Raw genomic sequence first — 24,723 nt, forward strand, 5'->3', positions numbered from 1 at the left:
AGCATACCAATGATTACTCAACCTGTGAGGAAGCTTGATTTTGAATGGTACTGACTCAAAGGTGGGTGTTTTACTCCATTTAAAAATGGAACATTATGATACACAGATTGTAAAGTTTGCAGGTTACAATTAAGTGTTCTTCAGTGCCTGCTAGATCCTGCTCTGTTCCCACCCTAATGTTGGGTGATAAACAACATTTAGAGCTCACTGCGAAAACTCCATGGGCAGCTATGGTAAATCCTCTTCCCTTAGACTTTTAAATGGAACCTTATTCTCTCATTCAGTGGGTGCAATTTCAATTCTGTCCCATTCAGAGGTTTGGTTCAAATTGTTCTGTTTAAATTGGGTAGCTGCTTGTACATACAATGGTCTTCTGTCTAACAACTGACAGCCTTTAAGAGGTCAACAAGGAACTTTCAATCAGAGCCATAGCTGGCTCATCTGGTGTCCAGTGCCAGCCCATGATGTGGTGCCCGACCTCACTCAGCTCTTCAAGTAAAGAACAAAAAAAAAAAAACTATTATGCCATGACCCCCCCCCCCATTAATATTCCAAAACGTGCACGCTGATTGGCCAGCTTGCATGTTGTAAATTGACTTATACTAATGGAAAAAGGTCCGGTCGCCCGGACTTTTTCCATTAGTATAAGTCTTTTTTAAAACACTGTCTCGCTATGTTAAAGGAGTTTAACATAGCGACACAGGTTTAAAAAAAGCAACGGAGATCTCCGTTGCTTTTTTTAAAGCTGTCTCGCTATGTTAAACTCCTTTAACATAGCGACACAGTGTGTAAAAAGCAACGGAGATATTGCTTTCTCCATTGCTTTTTTTTAAACCTGTTTCGCTTTGTTAAATGGGTTTAACATAGCGAGACAGCTTTAAAATAAGCAACGGAGATCTCTGTTTCTTATTTTAAAGCTGTCTCGCTATGTTAAACCCATTTAACATAGCGAAACAGTTTGTAAAAAGCAACTGAGATCTTGCTTTCTCCGTTGCTTTTTTCAAAACTGTTTCGCTATGTTAAATGGGTTTAACATAGCGAGACAGCTTTAAAATAAGCAACGGAGATTCTCCGTTGCTTTTTTTAAAGCTGTCTCTCTATGTTAAACCCATTTAACATAGAGAAACAGTAAAAAGCAACGGAGATCTTGCTTTCTCCGTTGCTTTTGCCCACAGCTCTGATGTACTGCGTAGGCATGCGCAGTACATCAGAACTTCTGCGGAATACCAGACAGCTGCGGAAGGGCGGCAAGGAGGCATTATACAATGCCATTATTTAAGAAAAGTAATTTTTTTTTTTCTTAAATAATGTCATTGTATAGTAGCAATAACCCACTTCTGGGTGTGGGTAATGCTGGATTTACCCACGGTTGGCTTTGTTTGGTCCCTCGGGCTTCGCCCTAGGGACCAAACCACGCCAACCGTGAGTAAATCCAGCATTACCCACACCCAGGCGTGGGTTATTGCTATAATATTGGCTTGTTGCAACTTAACACACTAAAAGCTATTAAATACCCATCTGTACCGGCCTTCAGAAATGCCAGTACAGAAAAAATGGAGGAACTGCTATTCCTGATCATGCCTGTAATATTTTGTGCTTGGAGCAGCTGCCTTCTTCACCCCATACACTGGTGTTTGGTTTATAGAGTCTTTCTGTTTTGCAGAATCAGCCTCTGTTAGTATGTGAATTAGTCTGCAAACATGCCACCCAGGTTCTGTACTATTATACCATGACCCCCCCCCCCATTAATATTCCAAAACGTGCACGCTGATTGGCCAGCTTGCATGTTGTAAATCGACTTATACTAATGGAAAAAGGTCCGGTCGCCCGGACTTTTTCCATTAGTATAAGTCTTTTTTAAAACACTGTCTCGCTATGTTAAAGGAGTTTAACATAGCGACACAGGTTTAAAAAAAGCAACGGAGATCTGTGTTTATATACAGCTGTACTGCTGCCAGCTTAGTAAATGGTGCCATCAGGTGCATATTTTTCCAAATGTCCTAGTTTTTCTTTTTTTTTTTTTTGCTTCATCATATATAACCCACTTCTTTCTTAATTTAGAAAACACAGAATAAAGAAAGAAACTTGCCATTCACACATAGTCTTATTTGCACCTTTAATATTTTTAGGTTAAAAAAAAGAATGTTGCTTAACAACTGCTGGGGTGCTTTCTCTTGTTAATTTTATATTTAATAGTGATTTACTGCTTAGTATGTGCTTTTGCCTTATAATATCTGTTGTGAATTCATGTATTTTTTATATTTATTTATTTATTAACTGTGTAAGCAGGCTGGACATAAGTGTCCCTTTTCATCGGTGACCCAGGAACTAGGTAATGTGATATATACCATTTGTTACTAACTGTTTCAGACTAAGTATCCTATTGGGGATCCTTCCTTTCTAACTTTTTGACTGTACATTAACTGTTTTTAGATGTCAGCTAGAAGGCGTAAATGCAAGTACAGTAGGCAAATTCATTACAAAGACTTGCACACCAAGTAGCTGTTCTATCTAGGGCCCAAACATGACTACAAATCTTGTTCTATTTGTCATTCATTTGTTTCTAAAGCTCTCTAGTCCAGGCTTTCTACTCTTAATACCTTCTTCGAAACTCAGTGCTTAAAACGTGTAGCTCACTATGCCATGTTAGAATCTCTGATATCGGCCATCTGCCCAAGAAAAAAATTAAAAGACCCAGAAAGGATTCATCTTCTTTTGTCTCTGAATCAGATGTAACTGTTGAGGTGGTCAAACCCATGGTACATCAGACCGTATCTCAAGAGCCCGCTACTGCGACACTATTGGAGACAAGTATGGCTCATTAGGTCTTGCCATTGACCGACTTCTCCGACGAACCACACCTCATTATTTCAGAGGGCCTACACGGAGTCCGTCAGATTCTAGGATGGGAAGAGGTTCCATGAACACTTAACAAAATACGCCAAAGTTCCTCACCTCCTAAGATGGTACAGGTGGATGTCACCCCTAAAAAGAATAAAAACTTACACATACGATGCTTCCTTTAGCTTCCAGGGAAAAATAATGGATAGCATTTTCTCAGGGGTTATTTAAAGTCATTATGTCCCTGAAGCTTCCATCCTTTATGTCCCAGCCTGTATAGGCTACACCACAGAAACAGGCATTGGTTTCTTCATCCTCCAAGGAGGAACCAGAGGTAGATCCAGACCATACTTTGGACTACTCATTTCAGCTGCACTGTCCAGAACAGCTATCCTCTGATGAGGGTGACTCCCTGTCTCCTGATTCCCCCTTCACACTTTGAATGGTAATCTAAACAGATGTCAGAGGTGCAAAAGAGATGCTATAGTCTTTTAGAGATGGATACTCCTGCACCACCTCCAGTTCCCCCTGTGCAAGAGACTGGATGCATTTCAAGCTAGCACCTCCATACCTGACTGTCAACCTCCAGCAGCCAAAAGGCCAGACAGGTTCTCTAGAGTTCTTGATGAACTTAATTACCTATACAAAATCCTGTGGTGGATTCCACTGCAGTTTTCCTGGCCTCAGACAAGCGTTCCAAGCTGCTTCCCAGCACTAATGTCCTTCCCACTAATCTCCTTCTGCTATTTTCACCATGCAAAGACCTTGCCCTCCTGTCCAAAAGCACACTTAGCTTGAGCAGTGGCATCATCTGTGGCATTCTACAAGGGTGTGGATAACAAATCCATTTTAGAAGCTGCCCACCTGGTCCTCTGTCCACACCATCTCTAACCACTATAAACTAGACACCTTCTCTAGGTCTAGGGTGGCTTTTGCTAGAACTGTTCTGTCTGGCCTCCTGGATTCTACAGCTTTTCATTGGCCTTCCACCCTCCTTCTCTCTACAGCTCTGGAAATTACCCATCTGTTATGAATACTGCAACAGTGATTTCAGTCAGAAGACAGTACAGTTATATAAGAACTTACCATAACAGTAGATGTCCTAGTGATCACTGTTGCAGTATTCCTTCCCATCCTTCTATTTTCCCCTACTGTACTGTTCTCCTGTTATTTGCAAAAAACATACACACACTCCCATTTTATTACATCACTCCTGGGGGGAGTTTACTTACCTGTTCAAACTACTCCCCTCCTAGCTGACAAGTCTCCTGTCTCAGTTGTCTTCAGACCGCTGGCTTGGAGATAGTCTGGGGATCTCGCATGTACATCCATTTATATTGCCCAATGCTGACACGCTGAGGCCATCATCCAGATGTATGTCCTGGGGAAGGTAAAGCTTTGGTACCTCAACCTGATGTCTGTGGACGACAACCCATCTGTTATGAATACTGCAGCAGTGATCAGTAGAACATCTGCTATTATGGTAAGTTCTTACACAACTGTATTTTATTGGCTAAGGAGTAATTCTCTTGGAGTAATGCACCTGGACCCAATAATCTCTAGATAAGATGCTAACTTTTACTTGTTTTGAAAAGCCACATTATACGTACTTGATGAGGGGCAAATATCTAACCCCAATAGTATGAGTACATTTCCCAGAATTCTACAGATCTAAACCAGTAGTAAAATAAATGACTGGGTGAGGTACTATGGTGTGCCTGTCATGTATGCTTTCATGGTTTTCCTGACATTGGCTTGCTGGATGTTTTGAGAAGTCGTTGAGAATGGAGGTTGAAAACAATGTGCTGATTAGAGGGAGAGAAACAGACAGAGACAAGGGACAAAGAACAGCACTAATCTTTGGGGTTTTATTTAGTTATTAAAATCTTAAGACCTGTGACTCTTTTTTTTTTTTTTTTTTTTTAGAAGGGAAATCATCCACTGAAGCTGCCGATGTTGGTTAAGACATTACTAGTTTAAATAAACTGGTGTATCAAACTTGCTAATCTGGGGGTGGGCTCACAACTTGAGTAAAAGCAAATGATTCTTCTTACAGAAACTGTCATATTGCCCTAATTTAATCTTGCCTGCCCTAGACATCCATTGTTCTTACTAAAAAGTATTTTCTTTGTCTTCTTCTTCACAATATTATTCAGGATACTTTAATTTCTTGTTGTTTTTGAGTGATCATCTCTCTTAACAGTTTCAGTATTTTTGCAAACTTTACGAAGAGTAATGTATCTCCTTCATGCCGTGGTGGTGCAACGGTAGCGTTGTTGCCTCACAGCAAGAGGTTCTCCCGTTTGATTCTTGGCTGGTGTGTGGGGAGTGCCTGCTGTGTGAAGTCTGCATGTCCTGCCCTCGGTTGAGTGGCATTCCGAAGCATGCGTGAATGGGCGTGTCTTCGTTGAAGGTTGGGCATCGAGCTGGCAACTCGGCACCATAAAAACCTACTGCCAATCATTAGCTGACCGGAGTTCCACTGTGGCGACCCCTAACCAGGAAAAGCCGAAAGACAAACAACAACAACGAAGAATAATGTATCAAACAGAGTTCCTTCTTAGGTTTTCCTACTTTTCCAACCTGAATGATTCTTCAACTTCAAATTCTCATTTATTGAAGTGCTTATCAGCTAAATGCTGTATTAATAAAACATTTCAGAAAATAGGCACACTGGTAAAATAAGTAAATAATTAAAAATATACTACTAAATAATGAAAAGTAAACTAAAATCATTGCTTAAAGTAAAATAATTGCATAGCAGCCATGTAGTCAATACTAACACTATATGGTATCTTACTTCCTTCAGAGTTTTCCTCTGCTATCTTGAGTATGTACTGCTTTTCCAAGTTTCTCTTGTTCCTGTCTATACTGTTAACATCCTTCTTGCATTGCTTTGTCTGTTTCATTAACTTCTCATCCTATTTTTATTTAAACTGTGTTACTCAGACCTTTAGTAACTCCACCCGTGTGGCATAGCTCACTATATCCTCTGTAGCACATGCTGAAAAAGAAAAGTGTTAACAGTTTTGGATGTTGTGTGCCACTGAATATCTCTTGCAGTACTCATATTTATAGGAAAGACCACGTGAAGACCTGGAAACCATGCACAGTGTCTTTGGCACATATGGGCATCTTGATGAACATTATGAATGTTAAATGCCATCAAAAGCCAACAAGTTTATTTGCCTTTGAGTTATTGAGCAGTCTGTCCAGCATACATTTAATTTGCAGTTCAAAATTATATCTATGTATCTATATCAAAATTAATTTGTCATTTTTTCAGTTATATAACTCACAAAATAAATACTTCATTATTTCATGGAAAGATGGTCAATTTGCACCTACCAACAATTCTGTTGTGGCAAGGCAGTCTGGTAGAAAACATAAGCCTATGAATCTAGAGATGTGATTTAATATTGCTTTGTGCAGAAAAGGTCCAATAATACCATGTTTCTGCTTATCACCCTGAAAGAAGCTTTGCAGGTATTTAATACTTTACCTTTCAAGAAGAAGGGAAAGACAAAATAGCAGCTGTAAAAGGGAGATTCAGGAATTATTGTGACCCTAAAATTAATTTCTGTTTTCCATATTTTTTTCTGTACAAGAAACCAGTATTTAGTGTGAACTGTGGGGATTATTTTACTCAGCTAAAACAATCACATCATCAACTGTGAATTTTGTGACGGGCATAACTCATTTGTAAGAGACAAAATTGTTGGTGGTTTAATAAATGGTAAAACAAGGGGCAGGTAGAATTGTTGGTGGTATAGTAAACAGTAAAACAAGGGGCAAGCATTTAATTGAAGTAGGCCTGATCTGAAATAAAAGGTATGTATGAATGTATGCAAAGTGGGTGAAATTATTACTACAAAATTAAAAGAACGGAATGATGAAATGGAAGTGCTGTGAGTCGTATAAGGAAGTGAAAATGTATAATAACAGTAACGCAAATGAGAGAGAAAGTCATGTGGAGTACAGAAATAAAATGCACTTGAAATTTAAGATTTGTGTACTAAGTGCGACTTCAAGCATGTGAGAAAGATGTGCCAAACATTCAACCAGTGTTGTTGAAACTGTGATAGGATCATTTCTTAAAGAAATGCAAAAATAAATAAATAAATAACTAAGTCAAAAAGGAATTTGTATGTTATTGACTCCAGATAAGAAAGAATAGTTGTTTGTAGGCCCTATTAAAACAGAAAGAACTAATGCTGTGATATCAGAAAAGTAATCATGCTGACTATTTGCAAAAGAAAAGCGGAACTAATAAAATGTTTAATTTAATATAGGTGGTGGAGGATGTTTTGTCAGAAAATAATGTTGAAACGTTGGGACTCTAAGCCAGTAAAACAAAAATAATGTGCTCATTGCTTATGTAAACAAGACACTGAGTAAAGCCGCTGTCTCTTGAACTATTGATGTGTATATACAAAATAAGTGTAACATACAAACTGTTACATCCTCCCTCAGATACCAGTACTAAATAAGGATTTTAATTCATTTAACATATTGGATCATTTGGCTTGTGAGAAGTCTGATATGTTGAAATGCATTCAAAGAATAAATGTGTAAATGAACAGTAGTAGCACCGTCTAAGAGCTGTCTTCAGTATTCTACAAATACATAGCAATGAGAATTTGCATGGTTTTGCTGATTTATTAATATGGATGACAAAGAATCCCTATCATTTGGCAACCTCAGCCTCCTTTGGAAGTATACTCAGCCATATGAGAGGGCACTTCGAGTAGAGATGTAAGGAACCATCTTTCTTGTATTTTTGGCATTTAAGGACACATTTGAAAATGTAACCCCAGAAAATGCCAAAGAACTTCAGATAAACCTGGTTGCTGAACTCCGTCATCTTGCTAGCAGTAAGAAAAAGAAGATGAAGACTGGTATCTGCCAACAGCACACTGCGAAATATCAAGCAGAGTGCCAAAAGTCTACTCTTTAAGAGTGTAACTATAGTTTAGTTTCAGACAACTCAGAAAGGAATGTCATAGCCAGACAATGGGAACGAAGTTAGAAAATGCTGTAGTGACTTAACTTGCAAAGCGAAGTTTAAACTTCTCAACATGAACATAAATTGCATACTGCTACAGTCTTCCATTTTGCAGCTGAAACTGTATTATAACATAGGAACATACATACATAGGCTGCATATAATTAGCATAATAGTTGTTCAGTTCTTATCTGCTGAGGGGAATCACCTTAGTCAAGGGCCAGGACAGATTCACGGCTGTGAAAGGTTTGATTCCCTCAGCCTTCATTTGCTTACCGTGAAACTTTACGTAGGTCACTTAACCAATGTTCTGAAGCAGTTACAAATTGCAGTAGGATCCTTAGTGGTCTCCTGGACAGCATATCTAGTAACTGCTTATGAACTTTTATGAGCATGATATGTATGTGTGTATGTATTCACATAATATGTATACGTGTGTGTGTGTGTGTGTGTGTGTGTGTGTGTGTGTGTGTGTGTGTGTGTGTGTGTGTGTGTGTGTGAGTGTGAGCAGTTCACTTTATAGATTTCTAGTTCTGTAAAGTGAAGTACTGTGTATTGTTTATTGGCAAGCACTTTTGATTGAGTTCTGAGTTTATTGAGCATCCGAATGTCAAAGGCTGGGTTTGTGTAGGGTATGTGCTTTGAGTTATGTTATGTGGCTATATGTTAATAAAGTTTTGATATTTGGGGTGGGAGAGTATGTGTGCATGTGCAGTTGTTTGTGAATTAGCGTTAGAGTGATGCCTTGGAAAGGTGATAGCTTTAGTGTTGTGCTTCTGTTTTATGTATGGGAAGTGTGTCCGAGAGTCTAGTGTAGTGATACTGCTAGGGTTTTTCATAGGTTCATAGGTGGGTACTAGGCTAATGCCCTGGAGCCTTTACAAGCCTAGCCCATAGGATTACCCTGGCATTGTGCCACCCGACCTTAGCTCCCAGTGCCTTTGTCGAGTAGAGTCACTGGGGTGATCCCCGGGGTGAATTTTCTATTTCCCATCCACTCGAGATTTCTTTTGAAGAGGGCCAGTGAGGTGCTTTGTTTGACATGTATGGGAAGTCTATTCCTTAGCATGGGCAGTCTCTGGGTTATGAACCTGTCCCTCCTGCATGTTCTGTTGATTGTGATAATGAGGTTGAGGTCTCTAGAGTGTGTGGTGCAAAGGGATTGGGATTTCTTTAGATGTAGCATTTCTAACAGAGCTGGGTCAGACATGGCTTTGTAAGTCAAGCAGAAATCACCTGTAAGTAGGCGATATGAGACAGTGAGTAGTCAGAGTTTTTTTTAGTCTGTCCATATAGGACAAGTGTTTAAGGCATAAAATCCTCTCTGTGAGGTAATTTTGCGGCCTCTCCGGTTGTTGCAGGTGTCTAGTGAAGTACATGCCAAATGGGGAATTGTACTCCATGATTGGCCTAATGAGGGAAGTGTAGAGGGAGACAATGACCTCTTTCTTCCTAGATGCAAAACCCTTAGTAATGAGATGTACCACATAGAAGGACTTTCTGACCACAGTGACAAAGTGGTGATCAAAAGAGAGGTTGCTGTCAACCTGTGTTCCCAGGTCTCTTGTAACGCTTTCTGTGTTTAGTGGACTACCATTGATGTAGTAATTCATGGGAACCAGGTTTTTCCCAAAGGAAATGATGACACATTTTTGGCATTGAGCTTAAAGCCATGGTTCTGACACCAGTCATTGGTCTCAGTGAGGCCTTTCTGTAGATGTCAACATCACTTCGGGAGTTAATAATTGCTCCCAACTTGCAATTGTCTGAGAACTTTGTCAGCCAGAGTCCCTTCGTGTTGGCCTGGACTTCAGAGAAGTAGATACCAAACAGGAGAGGACCCAGGACCAAACCCTGTGACTGGTCGGCAGTCTGACTTGGAGTCAGCTACTTTAACACTGTGGGTTCTATCTGTGAGCCAGTTTGCAGCCCACCTAGTGATATAGGGGTTGTTGCCTAGCTTAGTGAGTTTTTCTATGATTCCGGAGTGGGGAATGGTATCAAAGGCCTTGGCCAGATCAAAGTAGGCTGTATGAACCACCTTGCCTTCATCCACAGCTCTGGTGACTGACTTAAAGAAGTGAGCCAGGTTGAGCAGGCATTATCTACCCTTCACAAAACCAAACTGTGTGGGATCCAGAGTTTGGAGATTCCCTATATCATTGTTTATTAGGTCCATGATAATGCGTTCCATAGCTTTGCATATCAGACTCATCAGGCAAATGGGGCATAAGGCTATTTCCAGGATTGGGGTTAGTTGCCAGGGGCAAAGTTATAGTTAGCACACATGAGTAAGGAAAGGCCGTCAGGAATGCAATATTCATCATAATGTGGGCACAGGACTATAAAGATGTATTGAATATGCGAATAATGTACACAGATGTATCATAGCATATTTATACTGTGGTTAAACATTAGTACATATGCTGAGATTTTATTATGTCACATAATGTATCACTTGTATTATAAATATATAACAAAATGTTATGGGCACTAGGTATATTAAAATAGAGAATATCACCAGCTGAGCTATATTTCCCATACAGAAAATTTCAAAGCTCATATACATATATTTGAGTAAAGGCATACTTGATGTGTTGCTTGACAATATCATTATATAGAAATCACCTGTAACACATATTTTACACAGAGTATGGTGTTTTGTGCCACATTGCTCTGAAGTACAGATATTAGAACAGCCGTAGAATGTAAACAAATACAAGGACTAGAGTAACAGAGGATGGAGAAAACTCCATTACTTTTAAGTACTGAGGCAAACATCAGTCACTACTCCCAGTGAACATGTGTACCAAGTCCAAGATGTAATTCTATGCATGTACCTGCTGCACACATACACAAATGTACAGTTGTGTGGAAAAAAATAGAGTATATCATTATAGATATTTACAGTATTCATTACAAAAATGTTGCTACAATGTAGAACTGTAAATTATGTGAAATTATGTTGTAATACAGTTGTGTATCATTATGCCATGAGTAAGTTTAAAAATGTTATTCAGCTTAAAACCATTAATCAAAAAAGTCATGCGGCATGGCTTCGGGTTGTCAATGCAGCCATGTTATATGCTAATGATGCAGTTAGGGGAGGAGACATATGCTAATTAGCCATGTGCTTTCTCCCCTGGAACCACGTCCAGGAAAGCATCTGCATACTGAGCAATTCATAAAACTGCTTCACTATGTAGATTAGCATGGCTTCTCCCATCTTGTCATGATGGTGAACATGGCCATCACTATAGAGTAAGTACCAGGAAGTTTAGAGGTAAGGTAGGGGTTAGAAGGTGTGTGTGCGTGTGTGTGAGTGTAAGCAAGGGGCTGCATATGTGAGTGTAAGTGGGAAGGTGTGTCTGTCTGGGAGGTAGCAGTAATGGGGCAGTGGGGTTTTGTTAGGTATTTTGAGTGTGTGTATGGTTGAATAGCTGAATGTGTGACTAAATACTGTTGAATGGGTGGGTGTTTGTATGTGTTTCTGTACACTTGTGTTTGTATGGGTGGTTGGTTAGGGGTGGCCATCATACTTCAGCACCCATAGACTAATGAGCAGGACATGCAATATTAGGTGTGGAAAACCACTAGATAACAGGGGTACTACTTTTTTGTCATAACTAGTTAAAAAGGTACAGGGATCGAGGGTTGGGGGAGCAACTAGACTAAAGGGGGGACCACTCTGGTGGCATAATAGCATTTAAAACAGTACAGCTTAGACCCCAGGGATTTGTAATAGAAATAAAAAATAAAATAATTCATAGGGGGTAAAAAGGGACTTGAACCATGCAACCTTCAAACAAGACACAAATGCATTAGCCTGCTGCATTGACTGAAATTAGTGCAACAGGGTTTATATTTTTATGTGTGTGTGTATATATATATATATATATATATATATATATATATATATATATATATATATATCTATATGTATGTATGCATGTGTATATGTGTATATATATATATATATATATATATATATATATATGTGTGTGTGTGCGTGCGTGTGTGTATATGTGTATATATTTATCAATTCAACATTACTTATATGGATCAGCTCCTCCCTTCCCCTAAATCTCACTCCTCCTCCAAAATATTACTCTGCATGTATTCTTCATACAATTTCCATTTTTCCATGTAATTTGCTTTTACCCTTTTCTAAATATTCCACTTCCAGTTCTTTTATCTCCGTTACAATATTGACTACTTCAAATACAATTGGTTTAAACTTTGATTGCCATTTTCTAGTAATTGCTTTTTTGGCAGTCACCACAATTATACTCAGCAAGGCCTTACAATGTCTAGGCAGTTCAGATCCTGTATCCCAGATAAAAGAAAAACATCATTGCCGTAGTTACATCCATTTACTCCCCAATATTTCTGACAGAGTACTCCTTAGAGAGTTTCTCCAAAACATATGTTCCCAGATACCTCTTTCTTCCCCATCAAACCTCCAACACTTGCCATCTACCTGAGGAAAAAAAATCTTTAGCGTTTGCTTGGGCTATAAAACTACCTATGCAAACATCTCCAAGCATAGCTCATCACACTTTGTCATGTGTAATTTTCTCTCATAAGAAAACTAAGCAGATTCACAAATGTAGACTTATAATTACTGTTACCGAGCTTGAGATAAAAAGCATTTGCAGAAGGATTTCATCAGGCATATAATTTGCCATGTAATTAAAATAAGACAAAACTCTTATGTCCACAGTTCATAAGTCTGATCTGTATCACTGTACACTGTCTGCACTTGAAAGGACTTACCACAGGTTAGCAAGGTTTAGTCTAAGGTTTCTATTCTAGCCTTCTGGTCTTTCCCTTTGAGCTTCCCAGCTCAGTCTGATGTCTACAGGCCTATGTGTCTCATTATTCTCCCTCTCTCTGTGTAAGAGTGGCCAACATCTCTCACTCTCTCTCTGTCACTCTGTCAGTAGCTGACAGTAGCTCTGTTTCTCTGTCTGTCTGTCTTCATAGTCCTTCCATTTATAGAAATTGGTTGTAGCCTGTCCAACTCAGAGTGTGTGTGTGTGTGTGTGTGTGTGTGTGTGTGTGTGTGTGTGTGTGTGTGTGTGTGTGTGTGTGTGTGTGTGTTGTCTTCCTGCACTGCCCCAAAACTGCATATCTACATACCTCAGCAGCTATCACTGGAGATACTAATATGAAATGACCTCCCCTGCAGCTTAGACCTATAGGGATGAGCGCTGTGGGTCAGTCAGATTCTACTACACCTGGCCCACAAATTCTGTGGTACATAGTTAAGTTTTTAGTTTAGACACCGTTTAGTAATATGCTTAGCAGTGAAACAGGTGTAGCACCACAAGTGCCCCTGGCCACACATAGTCCCCTCCTCATCAGCAGCTTCATAGCAGTGGTTTCTATGGCTTCTAGACTGAGTACCCTTGCTGTTTTCCATATCAGTACCCTGTCTCAGAAGGCCATCGTGAGGGTCTTCATCCTGGTGAAGGAACCGTTTTCCTTTCCCAGGTGAGTGCAGTATTACCATCTTGCATCAGTTCCGCATGAGAAATGAGGATTGGCAGATACTGTTCTCATTTACTGTTTGCTTCTTTGTTTTCATCCCCAGATTGTTACACTTAGTGGTTAGCTAAGACTACAGAAAACATTACCACCCATTACAAATGTCTGTTCCCATAACTGCATCATAAGAAGGCAGGGCCAGGCGGCATGGAATCAGGAAATAATAGGTCAGCTGCTTAGCATATAGCAAGCCCAAACACAAGTTCATTAGACATCTTATAGTTCCACGCTGATCTGAATTAAAAAGGTAAGCATATTAGAGTCAAGTGAGCCCATTTTACATGATTATTATATGATTAGCAAGATGAAATGCCAAAAAAAACTTTGCACATGATTTTAAGTTTCTGCCTCATTGAGATAACTCTTTCAGAAACCTAGAACCTCCTTATTTACTTTCCCCAAGGGAAAAAAGAATCAGAGGCAGTTTCCAAAGCAAATAAAAGGCATTGAAAATGAAACATAATCACCACAGTTGAGGAATGATTGATATTTACATTTATTAGTAAATCTCTTCTTTAAGTTTTTGCCCTGAAAGGAGTGAGGGAATATTTTGTTTACATAATGTGTTTCTTGAAATGTCCTACATGGACTTGCTCAAAGCCCTGTCACTATACTCAGTATCCTACAGACTGCTAAGAGGTGATTTGTGTTTGGCATACAAGGCATCCTCCAACCCATTACTGAGATTATTGCACATCAGTATTTCAAATGGCGTCAGAAATCCTCAGTCTAGGGATCAGAACAGTTTGAAGGGACATGTGTATGTCCAAGAGGATACCACTGCTGTGGAACAGACTCCCCATCCACATAAAACAAAGTTCATCCCTGTCCATACTCAAGCAAAACTTAAATCTATGGCTGGGAAACAGAAAATTTACCTCAGGACTGGTCCCTGTACTACTAATGACAGAGGCAGATCCTAAATGCTTTATCCCATGCACTGGTCACCTCAAATTATCAGTGGTATGATCACAGTTTTTCTTATTAGGGGTAATATATAAATGTTAAGTTGTCAATCTCGCCTTCATTCTTGCTTGATGGGTTCGGAGCCGATCCCTCGGCTCCGACTCGGCACTTGCTAAGCTCGAGAGTTTCTTCTACCAGCTCGAGGCAGCCCCATATCCCATGATGCAAGGCGGTAAGTACCCAGATCTCGTTTGCCGCTTAGGAGGTCTTCTTTTTACCAGCTCCTGGTAAGTTGTTCACTTTTGTGAGTTTTAAGCCCCTTTTAGTCAAAAAACTTTGTATTGATAGTTTTAAATTTATATTATTCCCTTTCTGACAGAAATTCCCTGTCTCCTTTATTTGTTGTTAGTGTATCTTAAAACCCTATCCCATCCCCCCCTGTTAGGGTGTGTGTATTGGTTTTGTAGAATACCTTTTGGTATTTTATTTAACTTAATTTTGACTGGTGTGTGTGTGTGTGTTTTTTTCGGCACCATGTCAAAGGAGAGGGTCTCAGGTTTTAAGAAGTGTGACTCGTGCTGTCAGAAGATGTCTCTGACAGACGGTCACACTTCTTGCCTGTATTGTCTGGGCCCTCTTCACCTGCAGGACTCCTGTGCTATTTGTCACTCCTTCAGCCAGAGAGTCCTGCAGGAGAGACATAATAAACTGGTTCTTAGGGGCCTTCTTAAGCCGGAGGGCTCTCCGGCTAAGTCGGCTCCATCAAAACCAGCAAAAGTTTCCAAGGCCCAGGCTTCTGTTTCTAAGCCTGCGGCCTCGACTTCGTGCTGAGTCGAGATCGGCTCGGCTGGAGCCGATTCTGGCTTGACAGCGTTCGGCACCGATGGCTATCGGTGCCGAACCTATTTTGTCCGCCGATGTCGGCCCGATCGGTTCCGACACCCATGTGGCACAGGCATCGGTGTCGGCTCCGATCGGCTCCGACACCGTTACTTTGGTGGCTGTATCGGCTCCGGCTGGAGCCGATGCATCGAGGCTTCCTGTCGGCTCCGAGAAGTCGGCTCCAACAGGATCTATAGTATCGGCTCCGATGGCTCATTCCAGGAAGAGGTCGGGGTCTCCTTCCTTGGTGCCGATACTGTCGGCTTCGCCTCTTCTATCGGAACGGAGCCATCGGAGCCGATCTTCAAGGTCATCCAGGTTGTCAGATCATGACCTAGAGAGAGTGGTCAGTAGATTACTCAAGTCACAGGTACTGGCCCAAATGTTACACAGTCCGTCTCAGCAGACGACTGTTGGTCCACACCCCGTTACAGTTCCTCCTTCAACTCTACCCCAGAGTTTGGAGTTGGAGTCTTCGGGCATGGTTACTGCTACGGCTGGAGGACGGATACCCCTTCTGTTCCTTCAGCCTCTACTCTTATCTCCTCTTCCTTAGAGGGATTCGGTGGTCGAGCTTCCATGGTCTCCTCCGAGGGGGTGAGTGGCATCGGACCCTTGTCCGAGCCCGCTCTTCCCCTTGGAGCCTCGGCCTTGGTGAGCTCGGCTCCGACATCTGCCTCGGAGACTTCCCTTCGGTGGTCCCGGAGTTCCTAGCTCTTGGAGCGGGTTCTCTCGGACCTGCCTGGGAGGGGAGCATTCGAGGTGATGAAGAGTGTACTGGCCACTGGTATCAGTCAGCAGTCTGTTCCCGTAGCTCCTCCCTCTATAGTACCTGTTGACATCTCTGCCACTTCTCTTGCTACAGGACCCAGAGATCCTCCGCCTCAGGTTTCCCCATTGGGAATTTCCCCTCTTCCGAGGATTCTCCTGATGTTTCGGGAGATCCTCCTAGGAAGAGGACTTGTAAGAGGAAGCATGTAGACTCCCGAGTCTGTCACTTGGATACTGACTTTGATGAGTCAGAGGGATCCCTAGATCCCCTCTGAGGATGTCTCCTTCTCAGACATCCTAGAACTTCTGAAACAGAGGGAAACTGGCCCACCAACAATCCCTCTGAGGATGAGTCAGTATACCTAGAGGCGTTTGGATCTCGGCCCTCCACCTCCTGGGTGTCTCCGCCTTCGACCCCTTATGCAGGTTATTGCACGGAAGGCGTGGGCAGCTCCTGACTCTGTAGAGCCAGTCCCTAGGAGGCCTTCAAAATTTATCACTGCCCCGAGTGACAAACAATTCCTTACCAAGGGTGTCCCCGCTGATGCCATGGTGGTGGCTGCGGCCACCAAAAAGGAACTTGCAGATCCTTCCGTGCCCGTCCATCCTCCTAATAAGGACTCTAGGACCATGGATAGGTACGGCAAGCGGATGTTTTCCTCAGCGACCTTTGCTATGCGTCGCTGAATTATCTTTGTCACTTCACCAGACTCCAGAGAGATATCCTGAAGGAGCTGGGAGAAGTAGTTCAGGATCCTACAGCTGCAGGGGCTCAAGAAAAGATTGCTTCGCAGCTAGGAACCCTCAATTCCATTGCTAACTCCTCCATGCGGCTAATATCTTATGCTGCGGATGGAGCGAGTAGAGCCGCAGGCACAGGTGTGGCTCTGAGACGCCAAGCCTGGATGCGGCTATGTGATTTTATGGATCCCTTTAAGGTGTCCTTCACAAATTCTCCCTTTGATGGGTCAGCTTTGTTTGGCCCTCAGGTGAAGGAAACCTTGACCAGGTGTGAGCAGGACGGCAAGACTCTTTCTGCTGTTGGAGTCCGTTTTTCCACCCCTTCTAGGCCTTATCCCAAAGGACAGAAGGGTGGGAAGATGTGGTTCCGTAAATCCCAAGGAGTCACGCCGATTCACGTGGTCAGTTTGGCCCTAGAGGCAGAGGGGGTAACAACAACAGACGCCGCTCTAGAGGCAGAGGGGGTCCGAAGAACCAGGGAAACAGGGAGCCTCTCTCTGATAAGCCCTTTCAGCATCCCTGAGGTGTTGCCCGGCTGTCCCTCCTTGGAGGCAGTCGGGTGAAGATTATCACTGTACCCAGAAGCCTGGCATTCCCTCACTCAAGACAGATGGGTACAGTCGATCATATCCAAGGGTTACATAATTCCTTTCGAGGAAAGTCCCTTCTCCTCAAGTTCCCTTCCAGATGTACCACCCGGTCTAAGGGAGATTGCAGAGTTAGAAATCGCAAAACTACTGCAAAAAAGAGCCATTCAGCCAGTTACAATAGACCATTCAGAGCCGGAATCTACTCAAGGTTCTTTTGGTCCCCAAAAGACGGGAGACTGGAGACCAATATTGGATCTCAGCAGACTCAACAAGTCTGTCAGGAAGACAAGATTCGAATGGTCACTCTTCAGTCAATTCTGCCCTTCTTACAGAAGGACAACTGGATGTGCTCAATAGATCTTCAGGATGCGTACTATCACATCAAAATTCACAGACGCTCCAGGAGATTTCTCCGCTTTCGGCTGGGGTCCAGTCACTTCCAGTTCAGAGCCCTGCCCTTTGGTCTCACTACAGCCCCTAGAGTGTTCACCAAATGCATGGCAGTGGTCACGGCTCACCTGAGACGTCAAGGATTCCAGGTGTTTCCGTATCTCGACGACTGGCTCCTGTCAGCCACCACCAGGCATCAGCTTATACAAGCCAGGGATTACACAATAGACCTCTGTTCTCATTTAGGCATCTCAATCAACTTCGAAAAGTCATCCTTATCGCCCTGCCAGTCTATTACCTTCATAGGCGCAAACTTAAACACTGTTCGGATGTCAGCTACCCTTACAGAACAAAGAGTTTCAGACATTCAGACTCATGTCAGGATCATTCTGGCCAGCAAGAAAGTACAGGCCAGAATGGTTCTAAAGGTATTAGGTCTCATGGCTGCGGCCATTACTCTTCTTCCCTGGCTCGATTCTACATGCCTCCTTCAGTGGATGCTGTTCACACAGTGGTCATACCAGCAACTCCCAATGCGTCACCAGATTCTGGTGACACAAACATGCAAAGAACATCTTGCTTGGTGGATCACATCGTCTCAGGTTCACCAAGGCAGGTGCTTTGTACCTCCGTCCCCGATAGCCACTGTCACCACGGATGCCTCCCTGATTGGGTGGGGGGGGTCATTATCAGGGCAGGATGGTTCATGGGACGTGGCAACCGTTCGAGTACCATCTGCACATAAATGTCCTGGAGATGAGAGCAGTGCTTTTAACGTTGCAAGCCCTCAACGACTTTCTTCCCGTAGGGACAATTGCAGTCCACACAGACAACATGTCTGTAGTTTGGTATATCAACAAACAGGGCGGAACCAAGTCCTACCCCTTGTGTCGAGAAGCGCTCAGACTATGGCAATGGGCGATCTCCTCTCATCGGTTTCTGGTAGCAACGCATATCCCTGGGAAAACCAACATTATAGCGGACAGATTGAGCAGAGCTATTCTCATGCCTCACGAGTGGTCTCTCAAGCAATCTATAGCGGAAGAGATTTTTCTGGAATGGGGTCGTCCATGTTGCGATCTTTTGCTACTCCCCAAAACAGCAAATGTCCAGACTTCTTCAGCCTCTTCCCTCTATCAGGCCATCCCCCCAGAGACGCTCTGACCCAGGATTGGCCCCAGGGACTTCTTTATGCCTTCCCTCCATTTCCTCTGATCCCTCAGGTGATCCAGAAAGCTACCATTTTGAGAGCCAAATTGATTCTCATTGCCCCTTACTGGCCTCGACAAGTTTGGTTCCCGTTCCTCCATCATCACCTTTTGGTGCAGCCGTGGCATCTGGACCCAGTGCCAGATCTTCTGATTCACCAATCCGGTCAGCTGCACCGGTCAATCCCTTCTCTCAACCTCACAGCATGGTTGCTCCACTTCCTTCCTTAGCCAGGCTTCCTTTGATCTCTAACCCAGTTAGAGACATCATAGTAGCTTCACTAAAATCCTCTACCAGGAGGATTTACACAAGCAAATGGAACGTTTCTCTTATTGGGCTAAGGCCCAAAATATTGATCCTTTTACTGCCCCTGTTCAGGCAGTTCTGGACTTCTTAGCAGAGATTTTTCATGCAGGCTCCTCTTCTTCCACAGTCAGAGTTCAGTTGGCTGCTATTTCTAATTTTCATGTCGGGATAGCAGATCATAATATTATGTCCCATAGGCTCTGCAGGGCCTTCTTGAAAGGAATTTTCCTACTAAAGCCTCCAATCAGGAATCCTCCTCCTCAGTGGGATCTAAATTTAGTGCTGACATCCTTGATTTTTCCCCCCTTCGAGCCAGCTGTTTCTTGTTCCCTGAAATATCTTTCTTGGAAAATTTTATTCCTAGTGGCTATTACATCTGCCAGGAGGGTGTCTGAACTTCATGCTCTTTCGGTTCGACCCCCCTATTTGATTTTTCACAAAGACAGAGTATCTTTGAGAACTAATCCATCCTTTTTACCTAAGGTCGCTTCAAAGAACAATCTGAATCAATCCATTGATCTCCTGTATTTTTCCTAACTATTCAGATAGAGCTGAACAAAAGCTACATTATCTTGACGTCCACCGTCAGCTTAGATATTATTTGGACAGAACAAAAAAATTTAGAAAATCTGATCAACTTTTTGTTTCCTATGCGGATAATAAAAAAGGCCTTCCTGTTTCTAAAGTGACTTTGTCCAGATGGCTTTCTTCGGTCATCACTGAAATTTATACGATCAGGGGAAAACAGCTGTGCTCAAAACCTAAAGCACATTCAACTAGGAGTTTAGCTACTTCTACAGCTTTTCAAGCTAGACTGCCTTTGGACACTATTTGTGCAGCGGCCACTTGGGCCACTCCTCACACTTTTGTTTCCCATTACAAATTGGACTTGGCCTCCAGGGACAGAGCCAGTTTTGGCTCTACAGTCCTCAAGAGTTTGTTCCATTGAGCCACCCAGGATAGAGGTGCTAGGGGCGGTCCCATCAAGCAAGAATGAAGGCGAGATTGACAACTTAACATTAGAAGTTATGTACCTACCATAACGTTCCATGTTAGTTGTCTTCTCGCCTTCTTTCTTGCGACCCTCCCTCCTTCCCCCTGGCCTGGACAGACCTTATATAAGAAACTATTATGCTAAAGACCATTCAGACCTGGTCCTTTTTACATCTGTAAGTTTCTTCTTCCTTTGGGAAGTATTGTATGCTTGGTGCTATTGCCCTTTGTTAACAAACGAGATCTGGGTACTTACCGCCTTGCATCATGGGATATGGGGCTGCCTCGAGCTGGTAGAAGAAACTCTCGAGCTTAGCAAGTGCCAAGTCGGAGCCGAGGGATCGGCTCCGAACCCATCAAGCAAGAAAGAAGGCGAGAGAAGACAACTAACATGGAACGTTATGGTAGGTACATAACTTCTTATTATCAACTGTGGGATGGGTAACGCCAATCTATAATTAAATGGGAATCCCTACTTTGAGCACAAAAGGGGAAAGTGGCTAGGTTTAAAATGGCTAGCAATGGCACATAGCCTAGAACTTCACTATGAACCTATGAAATTGTGTAGCCTATTTGTAATATATGACACAGTGCAGTCACATTAATTTGGGAGACTGACATATTACAGATAACATATGAGATATCTTTCAAAATATAGTACTTGACTTGGGATGCATAAAATAGGTCATGAGAACATAGTTAGTGAGCTCAGCAGCTACAGGAAGGTCACTTCTGATTACTTATACCAGCACAACAAACATCCGTAATAACTTGCATGAGGGAACACTGTTTTTAAGAAGACTTGCTTGGCAGTAGGCTTTGATATCACAAATTATACAGGCTGAACAGGAAAGATGATATTGGGTTGGCATGTAAATGGACCTGTGGTAACCTGTGAATGTCAGAAGCTCTTGTATATGTTCAGAAGATACTTTAAGAATAAACAGATGTCACTAAAATGACAAAGGACAAAAAATAAAACCCGATGATGTTTTCATCTGTTTGCCCACAGGAACACCATTGCAACATTAAAATAATATAACCAGCTGCCACTAGAAGGCAGGGTCTCTTTTCTGGTAAACACATTGACTTTCAAACTGATGAATGAACAGTACTACCCCCTCAAAAAATGTCTTTCAGTTCAAACATCTCCTTTCCTCAGAAGTACTGACGACAATCTTGTGATCAAACCACAGTAAAGCATTGCCCCATTGAAAAATATTTTACAAAACAGTGCCAGATCATTGGTGCACTTTACACCCAGGACATTAGAACAATTACATCACTCAAGGAATGTAGAGAATTACTGAAAAATTGTATTTAAAAACAAACTCCATGCCAGTACACTGGCTGTTATGTCACGCTGGAGCCTCCAAATACTAGACTAGAAAATAATGCTTTTTTTTATTTTTACTAATCAAATATACAACCTTATGAAAGCACATGCAACCACTACTTATCAATTCTCTTCACCTACATCTTGCTTACCTTTCTCTCAATCTTTATTTCACATCTCAAACTAACTCACCTAATCATGATCTTTAAAATAATCAAAATAACAACTCGCCGTCGCCTTACAGCAATGTCTGTCATGCCTTCTTCTAACGCCTTACTAATCTTCCTTTCATATAGACAGGGCTCTTTGCTTCCATATTTCTTAGAATGTTGTATTCAACATTATTTGTCAGTCTTTGCTATGCAGCCAGCATTAATTGCTATGCCGTTAATTCATCTGTATTGTACCTATATGCAAAGAACTTTTTGATCTCCATCTATTCTGATCTTGCACTATTCATCACATAATGGGTTTTCTCCTCCTGCTACTTGAACATCCAGCCAGTATACAAATGTTTTCAATCACTGTGTGATGCGTGGAACATCTGACTTGGCTAGCACAACATGGGCCATAAAAGTGACGTTTGCACGCACCAGCCCTCAGAACTTCTCACCCACCAACCGAATGTCAGGTGTTCCTGCCATCCCAGCCGTCGGATTACGAGAAATCAGATAAGTGCCCCATTGGGAAACCATCAGTCATTTTATTTTATTTTATTAATGTCTGTTCATGTCATCCAGAAAAGGCAAGTGTATGTGTGGTTGTTATATACCCCACAAGGATGCCCACGATCAGTGTCTCTTCTGTTTAGGTCGGTCGGTCATGACTACAAGGCCTACTCCATTTGTCAGGCTTTTGTGCCCAAAACCATCTGCAGCCATCTGCGTGTGCTCAGTCTCTACGTAGAAAATCAACAACTAAAGCAAATAGCCTTGGGTGTGGAGGGTTGTGCTGATGCACCTGCTGCACCGCCAAAAAAGAAGGCCAAAACTACCTGGCCTGCCTCTTCTGCTGTGCCTCCTGTGTCCAACCTTCAGCCTGTGGCTGACGTTGGCCTGGTAGAGGATCTAGGTCTGCTGCTTCAGATTTAGCAGGTACCTCCATGGAAGCCACACAATCCCGCATGGAGGGCACATCCGTTGAGGCTTTACAGACGTCCGTCTCTGACGCCGGGGGGGCAGCAATTTCGGTAGGTCCTTCAGATCCCTCCAATTCCTTACAGTCACCTGATTTCAGGCCTTCCTCCCTTCAAATACCCACAAGGCCTCTCAAGAGAAAGGAAAAGAGGAAATACATCTCTTCTTCTCCTGAAAGCATGCCGGATTGGCAGGCCTTCAGTCAAAGTATGTTTAATGCCTTCATGGCCTTACGGCCTTCCACTACAGGGACTTTTATGAGCCCAAGGCCTCAAACATCTGACCCATGTATGAGGGAAGAAGAGGATTTTTCTGATGCTTCATCAGAGGAATCACTCTCCGATACCTCTCAGCTTCCTTTTTCCTTGGGGTATGTCTCCCCAGATGAAGAATCTGTTGACCCTGACTCCCCAGCTGAGGATTTGACCTTTGGGGAAACCAGTGCCAAGATGAAAGAACATTTTAAGTGGGAATCCTCTGAAATGACTGAGGTTCAAAAAGAGTATTATGACCTCATTGAGATGGATTCCCCAACCCCTACTGCTGTGCCTTCTATTCTGCCTGCCTTCCTGGATGCCTTCTTCTTAGCATCCTTGAACCCTGATTCACAATCCCCTGCTCCACACAGGTCTGATAGATTTTATAAAGTCCCTGAAACTGCTAAGCATCTTGTAATGTGTACTCCAGCAAACCCTGCCACAATTTCCATATCCACAGATAAGGCATATAAACTACTGCCCACCACCACCATTCTCCCTGCTGACAAAGACCGCAAATCCATGGAGCATCTGGGTAAGAAAATGTACACTTCTGCTACTCTGGCCTTCAGGGCTATAAACTACCAGACACACATGGCTAAATATGCCTTATCACTCCTGGAGAAAGCCTCCAAGGAATTGTTTGATACACCAGACTTTGCTGCCAAAGCTTCACTGTCTACCCTTCTGGCTCTCACCTCCCAAGTCACCAAGCACTCCATAAAGTACAGTTATGATGCTGCCGAAGCCTCAGCCAGGTCAGCAGCATCAGCATCTACCTTGAGAAGATACTCATGGCTACTTCTTCAACCCATTCCAGATGACTTTAGGGAAAAGCTGATTGATGCCCCTCTGGATAACACATCTTTGTTCAGTACTGAAATGGCTGATTTATTTAAGTCACTTCAGCAAAATGGGAAAGAGATGCAGAATTTCAAATACCTGCTAGTCTTTCCCATCCCAAAATTCCATAGGAACTACCCTGCTAAAACTCAGTTTATTAGAAAGCACTCTCACCCTGCTGCTCCCACTAGGTCTAGAAAAACAACCAGAAAGCAACCCCATCCTGCTAGCCAGAGGCCGCCCTTTCAGGATAGGGCAGGTAGTATTTGACTGCCTGCCATCTTTGAACCCCCACCCCCTCCTTCTCTCCCTCTGTCTGTTCGCCTCTCTCACTGTCTCCTTGTGTGGATATCCATCACATCCGACAAATGGGTTCTTTCAGTCATTCAAAACAGGTACTTTATGACCTGGCTTATGCCCCCAAAGCGAAAGGGTATACCACGACCTCCAAAACAACAGCTACACTTATTGCAGCCAGTACTACAAACCCTGCTGGACAAAGGCACCATTGAAACAGTGCCACTGACTGCAAAAGGGAGAGACTTCTACTCCAGGATTTTCCTAGTCCTAAGAAAAGATGGTCCTTGGAGACCAATCCTGGATCTCTCTCTTCTCATCCTCTTCCTTCATGTTCCCACTTTCAGGATGTTGACCTTATCAACTCTTTTTCCAGTGCTACTTCTCCAAGAATTCATGGCCACCTTAGGTATAAAGGATGCCTATCTTCACATCCCCATCAAGCCCAGTTTCAGGAAATGCCTGAGGTTTTCCACCAAATGTCTGGCTCCAGTTATTGCCTTTTGCAGAACAAAAGGAATCCAGATATTTCCCTATCTGGATGACCTGCTTGTACAAGCCGACTGCAAGGAGACCCTCCAAAAACACATACTTCTTGCCACTTCCCTCCTGCAGTCCCTGGGATTTCAGATCAACTTCCCAAAATCTCACCTGGAACCTTTTCAAGACA

At 42.7% G+C, this 24,723-nt stretch overlaps 1 protein-coding gene across 1 annotated transcript in view; it reads left to right on the plus strand.

The window, feature by feature from the left end:
• Positions 1-24,723, plus strand: part of FYN (FYN proto-oncogene, Src family tyrosine kinase) — a 1,397,726-nt gene that overhangs the window by 955,318 nt on the left and 417,685 nt on the right. The window lies entirely within an intron of this gene.

Source organism: Protopterus annectens, chromosome 2.part0 (genome assembly GCF_019279795.1).
Source record: "Protopterus annectens isolate FY-2018-M chromosome 2.part0, PAN1.0, whole genome shotgun sequence".
Taxonomy (NCBI): domain Eukaryota; kingdom Metazoa; phylum Chordata; order Ceratodontiformes; family Protopteridae; genus Protopterus; species Protopterus annectens.